The 25,718-nt window shown below is 41.3% G+C and overlaps 1 long non-coding RNA gene across 1 annotated transcript; it reads left to right on the top strand.

Moving 5' to 3' along the window:
* Positions 1 to 4,823: 4,823 nt before the first annotated feature.
* On the top strand, positions 4,824 to 24,224 carry LOC125011065. Its single transcript, XR_007113116.1, has 5 exons — positions 4,824 to 5,020; positions 5,245 to 5,412; positions 20,281 to 20,421; positions 21,907 to 22,104; positions 24,053 to 24,224. It is a non-coding gene; the product is annotated as an uncharacterized LOC125011065 (long non-coding RNA).
* Positions 24,225 to 25,718: the final 1,494 nt, after the last annotated feature.

The raw sequence follows: 25,718 nt of genomic DNA, 5'->3' as shown, positions 1-25,718 counted from the left end.
AACTTAACATAGCGCGCCATTAGGAAGAAGAGAAATAAAATACCTCTGCATCAACTGAATAGTCCCAACCAATCAGAGACATTTTAAATAAATTCCACGTCTCTCAGAGGACGTGCATGACCACCGTTACTCTTCTGTCCATCACCACATTAAGCTCCGCCCTCAAACGATCTGATTGACAGTTTTCAACACTAAAAGCGAAGGTTCCTGGATGAGAGTTCAGACCATGGACTGTATATAAAGATGGACGGAGGAACAGCTCCTCTAAAGTGAAGCCAAAGTGAGTAGAGCTCCCCCTGGTGGCTGGCTGTAGTATAGGCCGTAAGCTCCACCCCTTTAATGTTAGTGGGTGGGACTTGGGTCAAACTAAAACACTAAAATATACATCAAATATTTTTCTTCAACGATGGTTTCTTTCATTCAGGTAGTCAATATAATGTTGATGTATGTGTCATTTTTCAGAGAAGTTTTGTTTCATTTAGTTATTTGTTAGAAACAGGACGTGACATGGCGACTATTGGTTGCCATACCAACCGCGCTGTGCAGTGGTGCCATGAGAGTTGCAAAAAAATGTAAAAAAGATAAGCACAGTGTGTGATGCAACATTTCCTTGTAACTGGTGAAAGTTATTAAACAACATCGATCTCGTGGCTCCGCCCTCCGACCGTCTGACTCCAAAGATGGCGCCGCCTGGGAAAATCAGTTTGGACCAATGAAAGGAAGTGGGGACGTGTTGCCTGTATTTATATACAGTCATCTTCAAGAAGCCGCTGTTGACAAGTTAAGATTCTCTCAGACTGAATCATGAGACAAATCTGGGAAGTGCAAATATTCCCACGTATGAATCCTCCTAGAATAAACATGTGCGTAGGGATGGGTACCGACACTAGCTACCATAATGCTAACGCTAATAATCAGACTGATCTGGGTGCTTCATTTGGTGCCTGTGAGTTTTTAATTAGCTTAGCCTCTAAGCCTGGAATTAGGTTCAACATCTGACCAACACAGCATTTTATTAAAAGACCAGAAATGTAGCGTCTCTGATGCCGGACAGACCCGACAATACTGGTTTATTATTTAGTTTATATTGGTGTGTTTATATTAATTAAATTAACATTCTGTTCGACTTGCACGTCACAAAAAGCTGCCATTTTTGTACAAAGTTTGTATGTTTTCATTCTTTAAGCACCGGCACCGGTTCGACTCCGGTACCGGATTTAAAACCTGAACCATCCCCAGACCTTTGTGTGAGTCTGGCTGGTTTTATGCGTCTGTGCGAGTGTGTGCGGAGGAGAAGAAGCCAGTTAATGAGCAGCTATTTTCCACCCTCTCCAGGACAGGATGTCGTATTTGCGGTGACTACACAGCAGACGGGCGACACACATCAAATCGACACAGACAGAAATGGTCCATTAATGAGGCTTCGTAATGCAGACTGTGTTTGTGTGCGAAACCCTGTGGGAGCAGCCAGTGTGTGTGTGTGTGTGTGTGTGTGTGTGTGTCTGTGTGTGTGTGTGTGTGTGTGTGTTGAGGGTGGGGGGGGTTGAACACCGACAGCAGTTTACAAAAGCTAAACAAGATGGAGATGAAGAGCTGCCGTCTGATTTCACGCCACGTCCCGAGTCTCGGCCTCGAGTGGAGCCGAGAAGCGTTTAATGCCATATTGTGGAGTCAGCTGTTCAGAAAATAAACCCGACCAACACCTGCTCCGTCTGCTGGAGGAACACTTTATAGAAACAGGACGTTTCCTACCATAGTTAATGTCAGGACGACCTCCACACTAATGAGTTTAGATTCTCTGGAAACACGGGTTCAACACGTCACACTTAACTTTGATTTACTCACGTAGTCGTAGTAGTCACACTTTAGATCTGGGTTTAGACTTTAATTTACTATAATTTAATCATTATATTTAGTCAAACTGACAACATTAATTATTCTAGTGACTATTTTATATGTTGTCTTTAGACCAGGCCGCCCCCAAACAGATTACTGATACTATATGTGTTCTATAGCCCAGTGCTATTCACAAATATACTTTATTATTTTCATTTTGCATTCAGTTTTAATTTTATTTCAAACATGTGCAGCAGCAGGGTGCCAGTACCGCCTCCAATTATCCCTTTATTAGAAATGCCTAATCAACCAAAGATTTTGCGACCTTCCTACAGTACCTCCTCCATTAATGGTGAACACATTCAGAAGCAAAACGACATCTCATTAATCTTATTCATCTTGAACGATGAATCGCAGCCTCGAAGCTTGAAAATCATTCACTCTAGTAGCTACATTTATGGACATAAACGTAGCTAAAAGCTAAATGCTAATCCATTAGCCACCTACTGTCAACATCAGTAAAAATCAATAACTTCCTTTAACTAGTTAAGTATTTTATGACTCATTCGTAGCAACTTCCACATTTCAGCAGTTTTAAAGACAGTTTTCCCAAATAACTTCTACTCATAGTTTTTATCTCCAGATATTAGTTTTAGCTCATCAACGTCCCATCAAAGGATTGAAACACTGATTCTCAGACATGAAAATCACAGACAACCCTGTTCTGTTGTCTTTTTCATTAACCCTGTTAAATGTCGTTAGCTTCTCATAATAAAGTTTGACAATCGAAATGAGCCCACGTCTCTAACTAGCATTAAATGCTAAGATCACGAAATAAGATGCGACGTGAGCCGCAAACGTTACCAAGCTACTCATCTGAGCTGTGTTTTCCATGAGAAATAAATAATGAAAGAAAGAAAGAAAGTTTATTTGACCACAGAATAAAAGAAAAAAGCAAACAAACGATAATAGTCATAAGACAACAGCTCAAAGTAAAACAACAGAATTTAACACATTTTATGCTCAAAAGGAGCAGGAAGAAGCCAAAGGTTATTAAATCAATGTAATATACACACATGTGCATATTTACATATACACATATAATCACAGTGACAAAGAAAATAATATTAATTAGATTAATTCCTTCTTATTTATTGTTTCAAAAGACGAGAGACAATGAACTCTTGGATTAATAAAATATATATTACTGAACAGAAAATAATGTCATTGTCTTAAAAAAAATAAATAAAAAGAAATGAACACAAAGAACCAACAAACATACACGAGCACAAATTGTGCAGGTGCCGAGCTACAAAAACGTACGATGGTCTGACCTGACGTGTTTTAAATCCCGAGGTGGACGTGTTAATAGCACCGTTACGTTAGCGCGATTTCCAATCTTGTGTTTCCCCCGATGTGGAAGTGGAATCGGTTGTGAGACCATGTGACCACCTACCTATTTAAAGATCTCCCATTGTTCTGTTTTACCTGGTGAAGAGCGAAACATTGGAGCTTTTTTTTTACTTTAAACATGAGCAGAACGTCTCCAGCTCAGGCAGACGGATAAAAGACGGTGACTTGAACTTGAAATCATGGTTTTAAGGCTCTCAACACGAACCTCACATCGTGTTTTAATGTCAGCCCTAATTACAGTTTATCGTCGTTTCCATCTGCTTCTTCGTTTCGGGTTAAATTTCGGCTGAAGCAACTGCGGGGACTTGATATTTTATGCAGCGTCGAGGCGAGAGGAGAGGAGAGCCAGCCATCCAGTCATCCATCCAGCCAGCCATCCAGCCAGCGCCGGCCGGTGTCGTCGACCTCGCTCTGTGATTAAACTGACAGTTGGGACGTCGCCGAGCGCCAGAGCCCTGCTATCAAAACTGTGAACTGGCTGCCATAATTAACGGCTTCGGCTGCACGACCAACAATGTGCCAGAGCAGCTGAGAGGGAATCCGACGCACAGTCAGCGGCCTGGCTGAGGCCCGAGAAACAAACTGTGAGGCTGCCGCAGCCCTCCAGTAAATACGAAGTGGGTTTACGTGGAGGAAAAGGAAAAACAAACTCTCACCATGAGGCAACGTGAATGTTAATGAAACCCAGAGACTTTTAAAACCTTTGGACGTGTTGAACCAGTCTCAACGACCAGCGTCCACCATTTTGGTTCCGACCACCAGATTCACCTTGATGGTCATTCAGATATATGAACTGTACAAGAGCGTTACCTAGAACCTAAGTTCTTGTCTTTTCTAATGAATCAGTTTTGGCATTTTGTAAATTGATAAAAATAAACAACCATTATTTCTATTTTTGAAAGCATTCTTAGTTTAACCTGTGTGGACTTGGTACAGCCACGTATCCCAGAATGCATTTGGTGCATCCACAGTCTGTAAACCAGGTTTGAATTTGTCAGGTTTGAACAACTAAATCTGCAAGTTTGTGACGGAGACATTGATGAACGCCTCTTCTTCTACTTCTTCTTCTAATTTGTGGTGCATTTCTGACTCTTCTTCTTCCTGTTCCTCTATCTGGGTTCTTGTCTGTTCTCGTGAACCATCATCAGATCAGTCTCTGGTTCCAACTCAAAGTGTCCTCTGACCGAGCACAGTCCAAACACCTGGAGGTAACTTGTGTGGACACATCCCAGAATGGGTCATGGTTCTGAATTTTAAGAATTTCCTGTGACTCTGTTTGGTTTTCATTTTTATTTATTTTTTAGTTATGTAGCCCCGTGGCTATTACATTCATTCATTCATATACAGAGGTTAAAATGTTTGTGTTGTAATAAATAATAGTTCATGAAGGTAAATATGTTTTAAAAATGTTTGATTATAACATGTTAAAAAACTGTACTTTCATGTGCAGTTAAAAGAGTCAGAGATAAAATGGGTGTAGTTTAAAAATCTAATCATTTTTGTTTGTCGGCAGAAACGTCAAGAGACCAGTTTGTTGTGAAGTAGTGCAGCATCTTTTTATTCTCTCATCTTTGTCTGTGACATCATCCGATCCAGTCCGCACGTGCTTCAGGTGGGAGGAGCTTAGAGTCACCGAAGCGCGCGACAGGTTCGCACCAGCAGGGGCTGCGTTTTTCTGGGCGTCCGAGCAGGAAAACCAGCGGAAAAACTTCCAAGACTGACGGCGAGTCGTCCTGTGGTGGATGTGGGTGAACTCTGGAAGCTGCCACAGGTAAATTCATGTGTTTTAAGGTGCTGTTGTTTATTTTTAATGTTTATAAAAACCCGAGCTGAATCGCTAATTGCTGCTAGCCTTTAGCTAAGCCTCCTCGTAGGCTTCCACTCTGTTTATTCTGCATTGCAGCTAGCAAATGCTAATTTCTGTAAGAAAAACTGTGGGTTTTTCGCCATGAAATAGCCTGTAGCTTAGTTACTAAGCGTAACTGTGTGATTCAGGATATTTGCCATAAGAGGGAAGAGTGAGGACCGCGGGAGAGAAACTGTAGCTGTTGTATTTGAGCGGGGTTCATCGCACGTGCTACTGCTCGCGCCCTTCCCGTGCCGCCGACGCGCCATCTTTCCATTTGCTCCTCCCCCCATCGCCATCTCTGACTGTGAGGACTCGTGAGTACACTTACATTTTGCACGCGCCTTTTTGTTTCTGCTGGTTACCGCCAGTGAAGCGGCCATTTTAACGTTTTTTAACGGTTTTATTTTGGTTAAGATAAAAAGCCCGGTGTGAATGTGTGTGTGGGCTGGTGGACATTTGAGTTTGCTGGTCATTGTGACTAAATTCTATTCGGGTTCCTCCGAGATCATTTGGGAGTTAAAGGTACCAGAGAATTATTTGAGAGTTTTGAATATTATAAGGTCAACGGTGAACAAGTTACACATTTATGACTGTAATAAATCATTTTCCTATTGAACTTAACCTTCCGTGTGGTAATTACCAAGGTGATATTTTAGTTAAAATAAACAGATTAACAGAACTTTTGTTAAAGAGGAAGTACAACCTTTCTGTCAAGTTATTTTACATCATTATCACAGTTATCACATGTAGCTCCAGACGAACTCAGGCCCTGTCCCACTTTACTACAACACCCCCATTTATTTGTCAGTTTTAAGCAGCTACATGGGACACGGGTTACAGTTATTTTGTTAAAGTTCTTCCTTAGTGTTTTTTTTTTGGTCACTTTTTGAATTTATGTGTGTGGAGTTTGTTGCCCTCCCTGCAGACATCATCAAGTACTGCTACTCCAGGTTACACCGAGTCTGTGCTCCATAGTTAAATCTGTCGACTACCAAGGTCTCTAGTCTGAACTCTGCAGGTCCATCTGAACCCAAGTCAGTGTTAAAACCACAGATCTGAACCTTGTCTCACTGGGGTCAAACCTGTAGAGTTAAACCTGGAGGGACGACTGGAGGACAACGTCTCGCTCTGAGCTCGGCTGGAATCAAAGCAGTCGACCGTGTGTTGATGCAGCTTTAATCGTCAGTTTAATAAATTAAAAACGGGTCGCGTCCGCCTCGCTGCCTTCATCGTCTCCCTTCATTTCCTGCATTATCGAGTTTGGAGCCGATCACCAGATTCTCCTGTTTAATTTGATTAACCTCCAAACACAGAGACTCTACTTTCCTCTACAAACAACACGATGCTGCTGGATAATAAAAACTACAAAATAAAACATTCACACTGATTCATTTAAATTCACGGGATAAAACGTCAGAAAAGGTATTTTTCCGATTACTTTAACTTACTAAACGTCAACTAACTCTTAAATAGTTAAAATCTTGAAATTTGAACAAAGACAGAATTGGTTGAAAATCTTCAAAAGACAATTTCACAATAAAAATAACAATAATTTGAGATAGAAAATCCAAGTCATGATGTTATATGTGATAAACCTTCAGTCAATGAGTTTTTATATCATCGTGTTACTAGGTGGTGTAGCCCTGTTTGATATTATGCATGTTTAATTTATAATTTTTTTATTTCTTAATCTTATTTCATTTTATTTTAGTGTTTTTTTAATACCTTGTTTCTGTTGTGTTTGCCAGTCTTATAGTACAGAGACCACATGACATTTTCCTCCTCTACGCATATATAACGATAAAAAATTAACTGTTTCTTTAACTTGATGATCAAGTAAAAAAGTCAATGAAGCCATAAAAAGTCTAAAGAAAGTAAAGAAAAAATGTAACAACCATTTAATTTTTTAAATCAGATTAAATGAATTGGTAAAAAGTCAAAAGTGAAACAGCGCATGTGGTGACAGGTGACTCTGGACCTGAGGTACGATGATGTTTGGGGTCAGAGCGTCTAGACGCCGGCTCTGGTCCCGTGGACAGAAATAGACGTTGACCTGCTGCATCTCTGTCCAGAAAACAGCTTCAGGGATTTAACCGGCTCGTTCTGCTTTATCGGAGCGCGTTACATCCGCGGTGAAACCGGAGTCGGGTTCATGTTTCTAGTTCCAGCTCACGGATAAAATCAGCAGCGTCGCTTCTTAAAATAACTCAAACCAGAAAACTGTGGATTTCATTATGAGGCTTGTTTCAACTAATGTAGCTTCAGGTTTGAAAGATAAAAGTTCTGTTGACCCATCCATCCACCCCAGACTCCTCCATCCATCTCACCACCACACTTCCACTATTCAGGTCCTGACCTCTGACCTCTGACCTCTGTAAATAACAATAAATAAATATGACTCTGGTTTAGTTTGGTTTTAAGACACAACCTGAGTTATTATTTTCCCTGTATTTTGTTGTTTGATTCCTCAGGTTTTTATTTTAGTTTTGTGATGGGAATTTGTTTGGTGTCAGGTGGGAGGCTTTGTATTAATTGAATATTCTGAATAAATTTAATAATAATAAATAAAATCACAATAATTCTCTCATCTGATTGTGAATGTATTGTTGGACACTGTGGCTCAAAGAGTTGGAATTAACTATTTTTTTTTCACCCATGAAATGACAATGTGATTCATATTAATAGGAATATAAAGAGGAAAGTGTCTGAAAACTAAATTATTCCAGCTTTACAGTTGGGACTCAGCAAAGATTCATGTAGCCTGAGATGCTTTTATTCAAACGTATTTATTAGCACATAATAAAAACAGAAACACACAGTCAACATAAACAATAACTGAATTAACACCATTCAGCTACAGAAGAAAAATCAATCATAGTTATAAAAGATGAACTAATTAATTCAGAGGAGATAAAATCAAACATTATGGAAGTGGATGGATCATCATTGGTCCAATGACAAATGGTTTGTTTGCTTCTTGAATGAACTGACAGACTGGTGCAGTTTATAATGTGATACAGAGATTTAACATCAGGTCCTTTTAAAACCATTCAAATGGCCCAGATTTGGTCAAATGTGAACATAAAGCGAATCAACAACAACCAGTTCTATCACTCAGACGTCTTTATTTACATCAGGTTGATTATTTTCCTTCACAAATTCTTATTTTTATAATATATTGTGGCTGGACATCATTTCATACAGCTCCTGTAAACTATGTGACAAACCCCGAGTCATTTACTGTGATTGATGCATTAGTAGAAGTGATCCTGTTTCACACTCCAGTTACTTTTCAGGCCTCCACCACCTCCTCCTTCCCCAGAATAAACTCATCACCTTCACCATCCTGCTGCCCGTACGTCTCTGTGGACGTATGCAGCAAATCACCTCTTATTATAAAGCAAAACTCACAAAGTAAGAGTGGCATGAGGTCACTTAATATGAAAGGAAGTTTGGAAAGTAAAGCATCGTTAGCATAAAAATAAAAGCATAAAAAGGTGCAGCAATAAAAGCTACAATATAAATAAGACCTGTAAAACTCAAGCAATCATTAATTTAGTTTTTATTAGAACAAAATAGAGTTTATAGTTTAAATCAATATGTACATATAAAATCTGAATTTCAAAGTCAAAAGTATGAGACAATTTCAAATTCAACATTTTAAGAATAAAAGTCATTTCAGGAAACAAAAAAGTCCCAAAATACATAATTACATACACAATACACATTTTGGATTTTCTATTATCTTTCTTTTTTTAAGACACAATTTTTTATGTCTACTACATAATATGTATTGTATTAAGTCCTTAAATGCTAACCTGCTAGCATGCTAATGGGGAGTAGTCATGAGAACAGAACATCCTGCATCGAATGACTTGGGGACAAATGTACATTAGCATAACAGTTGATGAACCCCAGTGATGTGCTGCATACTGTCTGCTGCCTTTGGCTAGGCTAGTTAGCTGCTAGCTGACTGCTAGCCTGCTGGTTTCAGTTGGACTGGGTTTCTAAATGCGTTTCGTCTGGGATTTTGGCTCAACGGATTGTAACATCTCATCTCGTGATGCCTTGATACGAGTGGTGTTTTGTGTCTGTGAAGGTTTTTCAATCGACCAAGTCATCGTATATTTAAAAAAAAAAACAACAACAACAAAAAAAAAAACAAGCCAAGAGAAGACGACTCCTATGGAAACGCCACCATTGGTGCAGCTGTGAGTTTACAGCCTCACAGAAGAACACGACCATTAAACTGTTACATGATGAGTTTTATCAGTAACAGGATTAGCTGAGTTATTCATCGTGTGAAACAGAGCAAACAGGAGAGAGACGAAGACGAACAGCCTCCTGCATCAAACCGAATAATGAACTCTGAGCTCATTCAGTGTTTCTGGATTGATCTGAGAGGTGACTCACTCTGGGTTCACATGTTCTGATAAAACCATCAGAGGAGACAGAGGAGCTTGGTTGGATTCGTTTGATGCATGGGCCAAAAACTGGTTTTCCTGTCCGGCCGTTTTGCTGACGCAGCTCAAAAGTTGAGGTCGTATTTTCTGAGCGGACAGACGGGACAGAAAGGTTGACGTCAGCCTCTGGTCCCACGAAAAATGAACAAAGTTTGATGAACAGGATGCGCAGAGAGAGAAAAGGAAGAAGGACGGAGGACGAGGAGCTCGCGGTCGTTCATCAGCCGAAGCTGAGCGCCGCCGATATTTCCCTCCGCAGATTCTTCAACTTGATGCTCTGTTGTGGAGCCGTTCGCCGTCTCCTCCTGCATCGATCGGCCGCCGGATCCTGCAGGGAAATTCACATCTGTGAGAGATGACTCCAGTAAAAAACATCTGAAAAATGAGCTCTCACAGAATCTCTGTCCCGTTTGTCTGTGCAGCGTTTCCTGCCCTAAATCTCTCTCACCGTCGTTTTTGTTTGTTTAGAGTTTGTGTTGAGACGGGAACCTGAAGTTAAAGGTTTAGAACAATGAGCTATAGCATGAAACAATTTCCGGTTTGCTACTTTTTTATGCACAAAAATGCACGGGGTCATTGGACCATTTTGTTTTAAGGATTAAAAGTTGCTTGGTTTTAGGGTTAGATGATATATTAGGTCAAGGGACAGAAACAGGAGTTATCTGTGTGTGTGCATTAGCTCCCTGTGCAGTGACTCATTGACAGGAGGTTAAATAAAATGGCCGTGACCTTTCACTTCTGAATTACACTGGGCAGGAAGCGAGCGCGTTGGCAGAACAAGGCGTTTTGCTGAGACAGACTGCTGCCCTCTGTCTGAATCCTCAACACCACGTTTCTTTATATATATAAAGTATATATCTAAAAAATAAAGGCATCATAGTTAAACTGACGATTGTTTCCTTTCTCTGTGGAACATTCAGATTTCATTCATTCATTTGACACCGAAGGAAATGTCAGTACAGACCTTAGACTTTCAGAGACACTACACAAAGTTATAATAAAACCTCCTCACATTCTTTACTCATGTCTCCTAATTAATTGGAGATGTCGAGAAGCATGACCAAAAAACAAAAACAGGAAAGTCCCCAATTGACTCATTAGACTCTTCATCAGGATTCGTAGAAGAAGAATGATGAGTTCCATGGCTCCGTAATGGACTGAGGACCCGGAATGAAGCTAATTAGGAGGAGGGCTGCAAATAAGATGCCATTAGGTAAGGTTGTTAAGGGTGGAAGCTAAATTAGCCGAGCAAACGTTTGGATGGACGCAGTTCGATGTTTTTGGTCCAAACAGGAGGAAAGAAGAGTCTGAGGCAGGATGAGTAATGAAGGAAACTTTAATTAAATCTGCGAAGGGGAAAAGGTGATGTCCTGACAAAGCAGTTTGAGCCCAATGAAAGATAATAATAAACAGAACAAAGAAGGAAAATTATGTGGAAAAGGACAGGACTGTATAGAGGAGGACGTCTGTGAAGGTTCAACCAGGTCCTGGTTTATCCAACTTAAACAAGCTGGATCTTCTTCAGTTTTAAAAGACCATTCAGTGGAGACTGTGGTCAAACTCAAGTCACATACGTCATCCACAGTCTTTAAGAGATGGAGACTTGGTTGAAAAGTCTTCAAAAATCCCCAAAAGTCCAAACAGTTTCCACCCATTTCAGGTTTGGTCGTCAACACACTAGTCATGGGAGGTTCAGGCTACATTTCCATGAACAGAGGTTGGTAGGACGGAGGAGGAGGATCGGTCACGAGGCAGGATGAGGAGAGTGGACAGAGAAATGAGTGATGAGAATCCAAAGCCTGATGAGGATCAACCAGCAACTGGATCAGAACGACATCGGGAACACAAAGACCAGATGTTCCTCCAGATCACATGAAAACTGTCTTATAAATGAGACCTGTTACGGGACCAGGAAACCTCAGGGATGTTTGAAGCCCACAGATGTTGGACGCCGGTGTGTTGGGCTGTGAGCCAGGACAAGTCCTTGGAGACGAGGTCTTTATCCAGGTTCAGACTGGGCCTGGAGAGGAAACACAACCAAAGGAGACATCATTTAAAGAGATGGTTCTGTACTCCTGGTTGTGGTTGGGTGGTGGAGGTCTGTTTGGTGCGTGGCGTCAGGATGGAGGTGGATGATGGACGTTCAGTTTTTAAAAAAAAAAAAAAACTTTTACTGAAATCAGACTTTTAGATAAACAGACATCTGAATGGATCATGGTTGTATTCTGAGATGCTGCAAAATAGAGTGAGACTTAGACAGGAAACAGATTAAACGGGAGGATACAACTCAAGTTCAGAGGTTCTGGAGACAGTTTAGCTGAAATTAGTCAATGTTCTGTTTTTGAGTTCATGTAAAAATCCAACAAAGAAAACATCTTAAAAAAGCAGTGGAGACCTGAGGCATAAAAACTATTATTACAATATAAGACCTGTAAAACTCAAAGAATCCTTAATTTAGCTTTTATCATAACAAAGTCAAAATTATGAGGTTGAAAATCTAAAATCACAATTTCAAATTTAACCTTTTCAACAATTTGAAATAAAAATCTAAATTCCAATTATGAGAAATCAGTAGTTTGGATTTTATCTTGTAAAATTTACATTAATGATATTTTATCAGCACCTATGTATGTGGTGAGATATTTTAAAACACGTGTCGTACCACCTTAGTGAAGTCCATGCATGTTCCCAGCATTAAAGGCTAACCCTTCTAGCATGCTAATGGGGAGGAGCCATGATGTTGTTGTTGGGAAAAAAAGGGAAAGAACATCAAATGACCTGGTAGAAAATATACGTTGGTGTTACGCCATGAACCTGTGAAGCTTCATTATGTCTAGATACGAGTGGAACTTTGTGTCTGTGAACGTTTCCAGTCGTCCAAGTCGTCGTGTATCAGCAAAAAAACAAGAAAAACCTGGACTTGTAGAGTTTCTCCAGTTTAACTTGTTTTCAGCCTTTTGGGGGTTATTTTCATTTCATTTCGGGTAAAAACACTTTTAATGGATGACGAGCTCTATGGAAACCCCACCACTGGTGTTTATGGCCTTACAGAAAAACATGAACTTATCAGAACCAGAATTAGCTGAGTTATCCAACAAAGAAAGCTGAAACATCTCCTGGATCCTGAAAAAAAAGCACATCTGTAAGAAGAGAAGAACCATGAACTGAACCTCCTTCCTAATGTCCTCTATCTGCAGGGAGCGCTTCTACTTCTTAAAAATATATAATCTGTTAATGGGCGTCTGAACTCTGCGTATCCCGGAGGCCGTGAAGGCATTAAGGACCAGATGACGGGACGCGGCGCTCGACTCAACACCCAGCAACGACACCCTCGGCGCCTCGCATGAGCCATCGATCACGCAATCAATGAAACATTATCCTCGGGGTGACGCCGGCTCATCGGGGAGGCGCGTACACATCGACTCGCACAATAACAACTCATTACCAGACCATCTGACACTCGGCATCGGACCGCCGCGTAGAGACCCGGGGGACGCCCGGGGGGCTGGACCCGTGATTGATGCACGCAGAGGGAAGACGAGGGAGGAAGGAGAGGGTTAGTCCTCCGTCGACCTGGGGCTCTGCTTCAAATGTCACTTGTTTAATTAGAGACGCAAAAAAAGAAAGCGGCGAGAGGATGAGGAGGAGGATGAAGATCTCATCACAACAGCTGCTTCGTACGACCCGATGTCTGCACAACACGTTCACCCCGGACATCAGGCGGCTCGTCACGATTCTGTGTTTGTTTCTTTTTCTTGTCTCAGCCTCCTTCACGGCTAATTAAACGTCTCAGGCAATTATTGTTCGGCCCAGGTCTTCCTCTCCATCTTCATCAGGGACGTGTTGACAGGGGTGGAAAGATGTTGGACATGGAGACAAGTTGCTTGTTGAGTGTTTGAGGAGGATGAATGAAGCCGGGATCGATGTGTTGAGTGCAGACTGAAGATTATACAGAAAGAAATTGATTATGTGTCCAGATCTTCCTGCTGCGGACCAAAGTGAAGCTTAAAGTCTGGGGATATGGTCGCCGCCATCTTGCATGTTGTGGTAAAGCCGTGGTGTCGTTGGTCATCAATGGACCCGGACATATGGAAACGAGCTGCAACAAGACACAAAAGACACAATGACATGTTTCCAGGAAGACGCAAACACCTCATGAACCTGCTGGGATGGTTTAGTTCTTCAACGCTTTAGGACTTTTCAATTTGTTGACATTTGCTCCTCATCAGTGGGGTTCATTTTCCTCGTTTTCCTACTTCATCACCTTTTTATTAGCCTCTCATCATTCCCGCCTTTTTAGGACAAACCCAAAGTAACTGAATGCTGCTGATGAACATGTTGGAGCTCATTCATGGTCTTAGTCTCTTTTTAAAGCCAAGACTGTGAAGTTTCTATCACTGAAGTCAGAATCACTCTAAGTCAAAAGTGGAATCACTCCCACACCCTGAAGAAAATGTGTTGGTTGAATCCTATAATGACTTTCATCAGTGAAACCAGAAGAAAATGACATATTGCATCATTTACTCAAACACAACTCGTGTCCAGAGCTCTGATTGGTTCAGAAAGATGCTGCTGTTCCATATAATATATAATATATATAATTTGACGACCTACACAATTCAAGAAGAAGTATCTCCTCCTCCATGTTTGTCTCCATGTCCTGAATGTTTAGAGTCTTGGAAGACGACCAAGATGTCTCCACATCTCCATCGTCTCTGTCCTCATTAATTCCATCTTTGGTTCATCTTTGTTTTTCTACTTCTTCCTAGAAACCCCCAACTTGATCTTTTTATTAGTAGATGGTTCGTAACCACCTCCAGAAGCTCTGCACCTGATGTAGCCAGTGTTACGTGTCATATGTCTGGTATTGAAGGATTTGTTGAGTTTCAGACGTTGGTGTTTGGATCTCTTCACGTCCTCTGAGTCCTTTGACTCTAAATCAGAAAAATGAAAAAGTCTGTCGCTGCAGGGGGTTTTAAAATCTCGCGTCTCAGACGGACGGACTGAATCACGATGAGCAGAAGTTCAAACACGAACGTCTCGAGGGCTTTGGAGATGATTCACGATGCAATTAACCAGATCAGAGCAGATGCCTTTCACATGTTTGAGTCCAAAACACAAAACTGAGGCTATGAAGACAGAAATCACAGGACAACCAGCGCCCGTAAGAGACGTCCAGGAGCACGGCTGATGGATGGATGGATGATGAACACCTTTAGCTGCTGGATAATTAAACAAAAACAATCAGAGATGAGCGGGAGGCTGTTAATGGAAGGATTTGGAGGCTTTTAACCGAATTGCGGCATCACGAGGTCATGAGGAGCAGGAAGGGCTTCGGTTTGCTCCAGTGCTTCTTCACCGGCCTCAAATCAGCTCAGGGCTGAAAACAAAGTGAGTGAGGACGCGATTCAATCAGCAGAGACTCAAATGTAAAGATGAATCAAATTAAAGTTGACTAACGGTGACACGACATCAATCTAACCGATGTCCCTCGGTCAGAGAGCGTCCACAGAGTCAGTGACCTCCCGCTGAACGTAGTTTGGTGGAGGGGGTGAAGGTTAACGTTGTCAGTGTTCTCCGTCTTTACACTGATCGCTGCCTTTAAATGAGAGCGCCCTCTAGTGGCATCAACAACCTCACAAGTGGAAGTTTTCAACTCAAGATTTGTGACGTGTTTGCTGACGTTTTCAGAGAAAGTGGAAGTCAATGGTTCATTCGGTTAAATTTAATGGTCTAGTAGCACGACGCTGAAGTTAGCCTCCGCAGTAAGTCTAACTTCAGCATCGTTCTAGTAGCTTAGAAACCAGACCAGCGCACTCTACTGCTGGAGGAAATCTGTTGGGCCAATCAGATTATTTGTAGGCGGGGCTTAATGTGGTCGTACACTTCGTCTGAGAAACGCGGAGTTGAACTAGTTTCCATCTAAATGTCTCTGGGTGGTTGGAGGTTTTATCCAGGTGATGCAGAGTTATTCTTTTCTCTGTAGTGGTTGAAATACAGTAAAGAAATCTTAGATTTACTTTAATTTCTTCAGCAGGTATCCTGGAAGCTGCCACTTTCTTATTAATCACAGCTAGAAAATGAAAGTGTCCCCAAGATTTATTTCTGTAAATTAGATAAAACAGTAAAAACACAGCATCTATCCTGCTCTAGTATAACCTGCACCTCTGTAAGTACGAAGCTTAAACCAGAAGAACATTAGTTTAACTAAACATTGAAAGTTGGAGGAGATGGATTGGACTCCTCCTCCTCCGACTTCAGACAGGAAGATCTTCTCATTCGTGAGCTGATTTATTGTCTCCCGTGATTAAAACGACTGCCTTCACGTAGACTTTGTCGGGAGTTTGACGGATGTGAAACCAGAACGAGGCCTGAAAACAAAACGCAGGCGTCGGTAAATCTCCTGAACTGAACGGCGTTTCAGAGCGGACGCCGATTTGCATCGACGAACGACACACAAAGGCGTATTTACTGATACAGTTTGTCAACCCAACGTTAATCTCATTCCGCAGAGCGTACATGATTTTAATCTCACTCCGCAGATACCATGTGTGTCTTTAATCCGTCTTTAATACTCGAGCCGGATGGAAAGAGGCCTACAGTAGCCAGGATCAAATTTAACTAAAGCCGCGGATTTGATGTGACTTTGGTCGTAATGTGAAGCAGAGATGGAAATCTGTGCCTCATCCTTCACTGAACGACTGCACGAGTATCGCAAGAAGAAAACACGTAAAAGGTCTATTAAAGACTATTTATTTATTAATTTGATAAAGGGTGCCCAGGTCACATGACATTAAGGCGTTGCCATTGGCAGCAACATTGTTGCCGAGAGACTCTGTCCTGGTGTTAGCCTGAGCTAACAGGTAGCAGAGGGTTGGGTGGTCGGGTCTCAGCGTCCCCTTTTTTGGTTTTAAAACATTTGACATCAACCAAAAAATAGGTTTTACTACTAGTGTGGGATTATTCTACAATATTTACTCATCATCACAGTAAAATAGTTCATCCTTAGTCAATCTACTGCATTAATTCTTCTCTTAACCAGTAAAAAACGTTGTGAACACCTGCATGAAAGAAAATAAAAAATACCGTGACATACATGTGGTCATAGCTCAGCCCTCGTGTTGGTGTCTTTGAGCCTTTATCCAGAATTATGAACGTACGTGAGCACAGACGACACCAGATTATCTTGACTGAAGCTTCTCGTTGAGTTCTGAATCATTGTGTTTTCACGGATTTCTCTGTATTTATTCACGTTAATCTGATGAGTCCATCACGTCCAGGAGCTGCAGTTTCATTTTCTTGGGCGTTGGTTCGACAGTAAAACAAATAAATCCCGAGCCTCTGTTCTCATGTCGGTGGAGATTCCCAGAAATCAGGACACGGTACCAAGTGAAGAAGCGTCTTCAAGAAACTGCCTTTCTTTAAACCTTTTATTTATTCCACTCTCATGCCTCAGATTTCTGTTTTATTTGCATATTTTTTTCCACTTTAGCAGCAAAAACTGTTTTTTTCATCCATTGATCAACTTTGAGAGTTTTTGCACATTCATGTGTTCATTTCATTTCACTCTGTCTGTGTTGCATCTCTGATTTACTCCTAAATTCACTAAAAGCTTTATAAACGGGCTCTTAGCTCTGTAGCCTCGTCTCTACCAGGTATATGAGGAACTGTTGTGAAGCTCTTTATCTGCTGAAGAAATCTGTCAGCTCCAAATATAGTCACATCCTTTTTTTTATTGGCGACCAATCATGAAAGTGGAAAGGCCGATCAGAGCTAAACTCAAACTCTCACTGGATGGTGTCGATTTCTGACAATGTGATTGGTTCGAAAGCGTCACGTGACCAGATTTTATGCCTCTAGTCTGAGTTTATCTGAGAGGGACATTTAAAAAACGATCGTCACTGGATCAACATCCATGTTTCACACTTTAATGAACTTATTAAAAAATTTAATCTGATATTTTGATATTATACATGTTGATGTGATTATATGTTTTGGAGGATTTGAGTAGATTTGGTTTTGGTTCATAGTGGTTTCCAATAAAAATATAAAAGATTTTACAATGTAAATCTATAAAATGAGTGAAATGAAGAAATCTCCACTTCAGTAGCTCTTACACAAACCAAACACATTTTATTCCTAACTACGTTGTACAGGTAACAAACATGGCAGACTTAGATTTTCTTTGTTGTTTTTTGGGGGACAGGTGACAGTATTTTGTGATTTATGAAGAGATAATAAGAGATATCCAAAAAAAACCTGTAAATGTAAAACATTAACAGAATGAAACAAGAATTTGAAACCTCTCTTTAGCCATTATTCAGATTTCTGTTCTGGAATTGAAAGCAAATTAGCGCATATTTAAGTAGATAACCCCTCATTTGCATATTTAAATATAAAATTCACATAAAACTTGTAATACAAAAAAATGTTGTATTTCTGTCAGTAATCAGCTGGAGAGGTTTTGTTGTGATGTCTGTTGGTTAAAAACTTTACCCCGTTGACCTGTGGTTTCTGGCTTTAACGCGTTGAACACGTTGCTCCAGAGAAAGTGTTTCTGTTCTGTGTGTTTTCTACGTGAGGTCCTCTGCGAGATGACTTATGTATCTCTGGACAGATTCTGGATGCGGTTTGATATTGTCCAGGACCAAAAGAGACTAAGATCTTCTGCTCTACACTAAGATCCCAACACAGGCTGTTTTTAATGCAACGCACCAAGTATTTCACGATTTGCTCGTCCAGACTCACTTCTTTCCCTCCTCGTTTCCACGCAGCCGGTCGCCTTCGTCTGTCTGACAGTCGGCCACCTGCTCTCTGGCACCGACACACTTCAACCAGGACAGAATGTATGTGGACAGATTCTCAAAGAGACGACGGGAAGACGTCCAAACGTCACGGGGCTCATAGCGCCGCCTTTATATCGCTGACGGCGCGCGAGGAGCTATTTTTAACACGTTTGCTGCCGCGTCGCACACACACACACACACACCGACACAAAGAGGCAGCACAGGGGATTGAACTTGTGACCTGGAGGCTGCAGGTCTGTCCATCCATCAGCTGGAAACAACAACAGTTAATGAGCCTAAACGATATTGATTCTTACTTCTGCTGCTCCATCGGTCAATCGGGACCGGATCAATCTCAGTTTGTTTTTTTTTTCTTCTTCTTTTTCTTCTCCTGCTGCTGATTGCTCATGATTATCAGATAACGAGGGGCTCGGTGGAAGGAAAACATCTGGACAAAAAAAATAATAAATACATCCACTGATCGTCAGGAAACAGATTTTACTGCTCCTTAAAAACAGACGTAATCAGTGGAAACTCTTCAGGTTTAGACGAAGCCAGACTCACTGCTTCCAGTCTTGATGCTAAGCTAGGCTAATCACCTCCTGGATTCAGAAGCTCACCTGTCAGTTATCATTATTATTATTTAGCACACGGTTGTTTAGGAGAATCCATAAATCCTGGGAAGATGTTTTAATGTTTGAAGAAGCAGGTTAGAGTCAGACTCTTCTGAGACAGTTTTAGTTTAGTCACTGGACAGGAAGTTGGTTCATTTTGGTGATTTTCTGGAACCAGTATCTCAAACATGACTTTTGCTTTGGTTTTATTTCACTATATTGGAAATATTTTCCAATTTTAGGAAATTTGTTGGACGAAAAAGGTAAATCTACACCAATAATAGACCATATCCGGCCTTCACAAACGTTGGCGTGTTGCTTATGATCCAGACTTTCTACCAGGTTTAAAGGACTAAACTCTAACTTAACTCTAACTTATATCTTAAAGACTGGCTGCTTTGTCTTTTGCCTTTTATAAAACATCACATTTTGTCACAAATATGATTCCTAGTGCTGATCTGAATCTCGCTCCAGTCACTTTTGGGTGGTATGGATGGACTCCAGTCGCTGGAGAAGACTTGCAGACCAGGATAAATAATTTAGCTCACAAAAATGAAGAAGAAAATATTTTACTAGTTATTAACCACTGACTTTTAACTGACGTGTATTTGACAACAGAGTGGCTAATGGATTAGCATTGAACTAAAATGGCCAACCATCTTCCCGCTACTTCTTTCTTGTATCTGTAAAGTCTGATCCAACAAAGACTAAATAAAAGTTAAGATCAATTAAGATTTTTAGATCTTTAACGCGTTAAATCATCGGCCTTCAACAGGGGTCCGCGGAGGTACTGCAAGGGGGTCGCAAAACCTTTGGTTGATTAGCCATTTTTTTTATATATATATATATATCTTAGAATAAATCTGTCATATTTTAGTAAAGGGATAAATGGAGGTAGAAGATCGTTCAGTCAACACTTCAGTGATACAGGAGCCACGTTTGAAATAAAAAAAAATAATATTTGAACCTGTGTATTATTTGATTAGCTTAATATTTAATGCTAAATGATAATAATAATGTATATTTATAAATGGCACTAGGCCGAGTTAAACATAGAACACATATAGTAGGTAGGAGGTCTCATCAGTTTGAAGTCTTTGGTCTGAAAAATGTTGCAGACTCTTGCATTAAATGATTAAACCGTGACCAGCCTCCATTATTAGACTTATTATGAGGCTCTGTGCACGTTGCAGTAAATAATACTGCAGCTACTCCGACTGTTTTGACTGAATCCTCAGGTGCACATGTGTCCCGTGTAACAGCTGTGGCTTTTATGTTAAAGTACAGTTTGTGATTTGACAGGTACGTTTCTCTCTCAGTCTAATTGTAGACTTGGCTGCTCCCCTTCGCTGTAATTGGCGAAACCGCTGACACCCTGAACAACTGGACTCATGACGCTTCAATCCAAGCAGCAGGACACGAGCGGCTGGAAAAAAAAAATGAAAAGGAAAGAGGAGAAAGTAGGTTGGTGCAGAACAAAAAAAAAAAGAAAAGCTTTAGCTGTTGGGAACTTTGAAAGCGTGATAATGGCCGTTCGGTGTAAAGCACGAGTGTCGGGTTATAAAGTCGCTTTGCTGAAATGGAATAAGAGCTCGGCGCCTTTTCCATTTTCCTGCAGCACGTCCCGTTGTTTGACTTAAATTGTGAGCTCGGAAGAAGTGATGACACATCCTGTTCTGGCTCTGAGCGAAAAGAACTGTTTTTTAAAAAGGAAAATCAACACCCACGCGTTTCAGAGTTCAAACCAGGGTGTCCTGAGCTGAGATGATGAATTCATCCTCTAGCTAAACGTAGCTCTTCCAGACTGAGTCAATCCCCGTAGACTTTCATGTTAGAATCACGTCCAACTTTACAGCAGAGATAGACATGTTTACAGCCTAGTACTGAAGCTAACGTGGTTTCAGTAGCAAGTTTATCCATAAATCACAACTGTACAGGAAACGTCTTTGTAGATATTAACCCTCCCTAACATTTAAGCTGCAACATTAACCAGTTTAGTCTCTTACGAGTTCCCCCGGGTTCCTCTGGAAGTAAACAAAACGGTGTCAAGTAAAAAGGACACAAAGAAGAGGAAGATCTTCATCTGAACATTTAAATATGGAAATATTTCTATTGAGGATAAAGTTTAAACCAACTGATCAGCGCGATTCAGCTCCCAGACAGTAGCAGCTCTTATTAGCCTCCCAGCTAATATTAGCTCTTCCTAGCTTCCCAGCTTATACTAGCTCTTATTAGCCTCCCAGCTAATATTAGCTCTTCCTAGCTTCCCAGCTAATACTAGCTCTTATTAACCTCCCAGCTAATATTAGCTCTTCCTAGCTTCCCAGCTAATACTGGCTATTCCTAGCTTCCCAGCTAATACTAGCTCTTATTAGCCTCCCAGTTAATAGCAGCTCATCATAGCTTCCCAGCGTATACTAGCTCTTATTAGCCTCCCAGCTAATACTAGCTCTTCATAGCTTCCCAGCTAATACTAGCTCTTCCTAGCTTACCAGCTATTATTAGCTCTTCCTAGCTTCCCAGCTAATACTAGCTCTTATTAGCCTCCCTGCTAATTGTCCAGCATTAGCCAGTTTAGCTGCTTAGAAGTTCCCCTGGGTTCCTCTGGTTCCTCTCCCACTATGATGGAGTGATGTTTGTTGGTGGACCACTCCTGTGGAGGGGAACAGTCGTCTTCAATCTGTCTGACTCTCTGTGGATTATTTGTGGCTTCCAGACTCTTTACAGATGGTTGTGGAACCTTTTCCAGCCTGATGAGCAGGAACAACAACTCTTTATATCTGAGCTCCTCACAAAGCTCCTTTGATCCGTTGTCATCACACACTTCAACACAAACACGAGACAAATCCCTGATTTATAGAAACTAATCACATCGATGGAAACACTTCTGAACACGTGGACTCTGATTTGATGTGTTTGATTGGGTTTTCTTTGTCTGCTGTTAGGTTTAAACCCACCTGGCTTATAAAGCCATGGAACAGTCCAGTTAGAGATGAAGACGGAGGAGGAAACTTGGCTTCGGCGCTACGTTGGAAAATCCTCCCGGTGCCTCCTTAAGTCCACTGGAATCACTGGCCCCAGGCAGAGGAGGCGACGTGCAGATGATCTGGGATTAAAGGAGTGAATCACTGTTGGGGAGAAAGGTATCACTGACAAACACACTAGATTGTGCTGCATGAAATAAACCAACATGGTTATTATATCTGAAGAGGCCACGGCCGTTTGAAAGCGTCGCACTGAAAGCAAATTAAGCTTATTCCTTATTCCTTCGGGTCTTAAATGACCGTCCACATGTGGATAACAGCAGAGTCTTTTCTTTTTTTTTGTTCCTTTACCCTAAGTTGCTCTTTCATTTCCATCTTAAAAAATGACTCGTCTCCCCTTCGGAAGACTGCAAAGTAATTTAAAAGCTAATGAGAGAAAATTAAAATGACACAGTGTTTCATTGGCGCGACATCCCGCTTTGATGGAGTGGCCCAATTAAAAGTAAGAAAGATAAAGGGACCCGGAGGGAGCCGGCTCTTTGTTCACATTTGTCAGGTGAATTGAGGTGCGGCTCGGCGTGAACCGGAGACCGGAACATCACGCTGCCATTCAAATTGGATCCAGGAGTCGAATCAAATGGAAAAACCGCTGATTACTGAGGCCTGGAGGGATGAGGACGCAGAATGTTTGGCCTCCAATTAGACGTAGTTCATGGAGTGTTTTCTATTAAAGACCAAAACCAACAACGAACTCATTTCACAACTAGTGAATCTCAAGAAACTATTAGAACACAGAGCCACTAAAACACCCTTTACAACAACCATGTTTTCTTCATTGGACGGTAACTGTAGCTCTTCCTAGCTTCCTAGCCACTTAGCTAATAATAGCTCTTCCTAGCCCATTGGCTAACATTAGCTCACCCTAACTTCCTAGCCCCTCAGCTAACATTAGCAGTAGCTCTCTAGACTTTTGAATAACAGTAACTCTTCTAATAATAGCTAAGAGCTAATAATAGCTAATAATAGCTCTTCCAAGCCCCTTGGCTAACACTAGCTTGTCCTAACTTCCTAGCCCCTCAGCTAACATTAGCTAATCGTAGCTCTCTAGCCTTTTGAATAACAGTAACTCTTCCTCTAAGCTAACAGTAGCTCTTTCTAGCTTCCTAAACTCCTAGCTAATAATAGTTCTTCCAAGCCCCTTGGCTAACATTAGCTTATCCTAACTTCTTAGCCCCTCAGCTAACATAAGCTAATCCTAGCTCTCTAGCCTTTTGAATAACAGTAACTCTTCCTCTAAGCTAACACTAGCTTGTCCTAACTTCCTAGCCTCTTGGCTATCATTAACTCTTCCTAGCTCCCTAGCCTTTCAACTAACAGTAACTCTTCCTAGCATCTCAGCTTAAACAGCTTCCTAGCCTCTTAGCTAACAGTAGTTCTTCCTAGCCTCCCAGGTAAGAATAGCTGTTCCTAGCTTCCACAGAGAAGTTGATTTCCTGATCAAACTGATCCAGTTTCCTTTCTCTTAGTTGTGATTCCTTATTTTTAAAAGGTCATTGATGACTTTATAAATCCAAGTCTAACAGGCTAAAACTAAAGAGGACATGAGAGAAAAAAAAACCCAAACAAACATTTAACAGGAAGTAATTGCTCCAACACAACGGCCACCGGGACATTAACCTCTTTTGATTCAGGTAACAACAGGATATTTATTAAAAACCCCTCATGGTTAGAAAGTTTTTAGTGTCTTTAATATATTTCTGGACGCATTGAGCCCTGCACCCTCTAATGCAACATAATCTATGATGCTCTGAGTGTATAGTGTGCTACGTTCCTTCATTGGAAAGCTGATTATAGCAGCTATCGATCCGCTAACAGGGGACAAAAGAGTTTAGAGATGAATAATTGAGTCGGCTGCTCTTGTGCGTCTTGCTGTTGATCGATGTTGCAGCTGATCATTGGCTGATATGAAAGCAGGACGGAGCTGTAACCTTGGCTTCTCATCTCAGTGGACACACAAACACCATCCATCACACAAACACACACTGTACATTCTACATTTAGTTTAACACTGGATATTCTCCTGAAAACATTCTAATTTAATTTCCAGTATTCATCCATTTGTTGAATCGGACCACGTTGTGTCGGAGAGATCGCTGTGATTGGCTGAGAAGAGAAACAGGAAGTAAAGAAAGTACAAAGGACACAAAGAAGAGGAAGAAGATCTTTGTCTGAAAATTCAAAGACACAAATATTTCCTTCTAGAATGAATAAAGTTTAAACCAACAGTTCAGCATGATTCAGCTCCCAGCGAATAGTAGCTCTTCCTAGCCTCCCAGCTAATAGTAGCTCTTCCTAGCATCCCAGCGAATAGTAGCTCTTCCTAGCATCCCAGCAAATAGTAGCTCTTCCTAGCATCCCAGCGAATAGTAGCTCTTCCTAGCATCCCAGCGAATAGTAGCTCTACCTAGCCTCCCAGCGAATAGTAGCTCTTCCTAGCATCCCAGCGAATAGTAGCTCTTCCTAGCATCCCAGCAAATAGTAGCTCTTCCTAGCATCCCAGCGAATAGTAGCTCTTCTAATAGAGAGCTCTTCTAATAATAGTACCCAATAATAGTACCTAATAGTACCCATCCTTAGCCTTGAAACTAATAGTAGCTCTTCCTAGCCTCCTAGCCTCCCAGCTACTAGCAGCTCAACCTAGCATCATAGTCTCCCATGCGTAGTCAGCTAATAAAAGCTATTCCTAGTGTTCGAGACTCACACATAATAGTAGGTCTTCCTAGTCTCCCAGCTAATAGTAGCTGTTCTTAGCTTCCCAGCTAATAGTAGCTCTGCCTAGCTTCCCAGCTAATAGTAGCTCTTCCTAGCATCCTAGCCTCCCAGCTGGTAGTCTGCTGTTGGTCGCTGTTCCTAGCGTCCCAACTAATAGTAGCTCGTCCTAGCTTCTAAGCTAATACTAGCACTTCCTAGCCTCCCAGCTAATTGTATATCTTCATTGTCTCCCAGTTAATAGTAGTTCTTCCTAGCTTCCTAGCTTCCTAGCCTCCAAGCGAATAGCAACTCTTCCTAGCATCCTAGCCTCCCAGGTATTACTGAGCTAATAGTACCTCTTCCTAGCTTTCTAGGCTCCCAGCTAATGTTAGCTCTTCCTAACCTTGCAGCTTATAGTAGTTCTTCCTAGCTTCCTAGCCTCCAAGCTAACAGCAGCTCTTCCTAGTATCCTGGCCTCCCAGTTATTAGTCAGCTCATAGTAGCTAGGAAGAGTTACTGTTCAATGGAAGGTGAATAGTAGCTCTTACTAGCCTTCTAACTAAAACAAAACTATTTCAATCTCCCCAACAGAAAGACGCTTTTGCTGTAGTTATTAGCATTTTTTTAAACTTTTTTTTAAAACATTTTTTCAACAACATACAACGTATAAAACTGGGTACTCGCCCCAAACTCTCGGCTGCACTTGACGACCACAAACCGAACACGACAGCCTTCAAAAAGGAGGGTTTGTTCCACTATGAGACGGAGCTGCTTTGAGTTTAAACCGTTTCTTTAATTTAATCCAACTCAAATAAAAAGCGTGAATCACAAACACATTCATCGGCCCAGCCCTCATTCCTGTAAACGCACTCAATGCTCGCACACAATGGGAGGTTAAATGAAGCTGTTGGTTCTCAGAGAATATCCGATGAACCGCGGTTTTTATTTAGACCAAACAAGGACGGCTGGATGTGGAGAGGAGGAAAAGAACGGGAGAGGAGTGTAAACTGATAAAAATAATA

This window comes from Mugil cephalus, chromosome 7 (assembly GCF_022458985.1).
Source record: "Mugil cephalus isolate CIBA_MC_2020 chromosome 7, CIBA_Mcephalus_1.1, whole genome shotgun sequence".
Lineage (NCBI taxonomy): Eukaryota > Metazoa > Chordata > Actinopteri > Mugiliformes > Mugilidae > Mugil > Mugil cephalus.
This window is presented reverse-complemented; position numbering and strand designations above follow the sequence as displayed.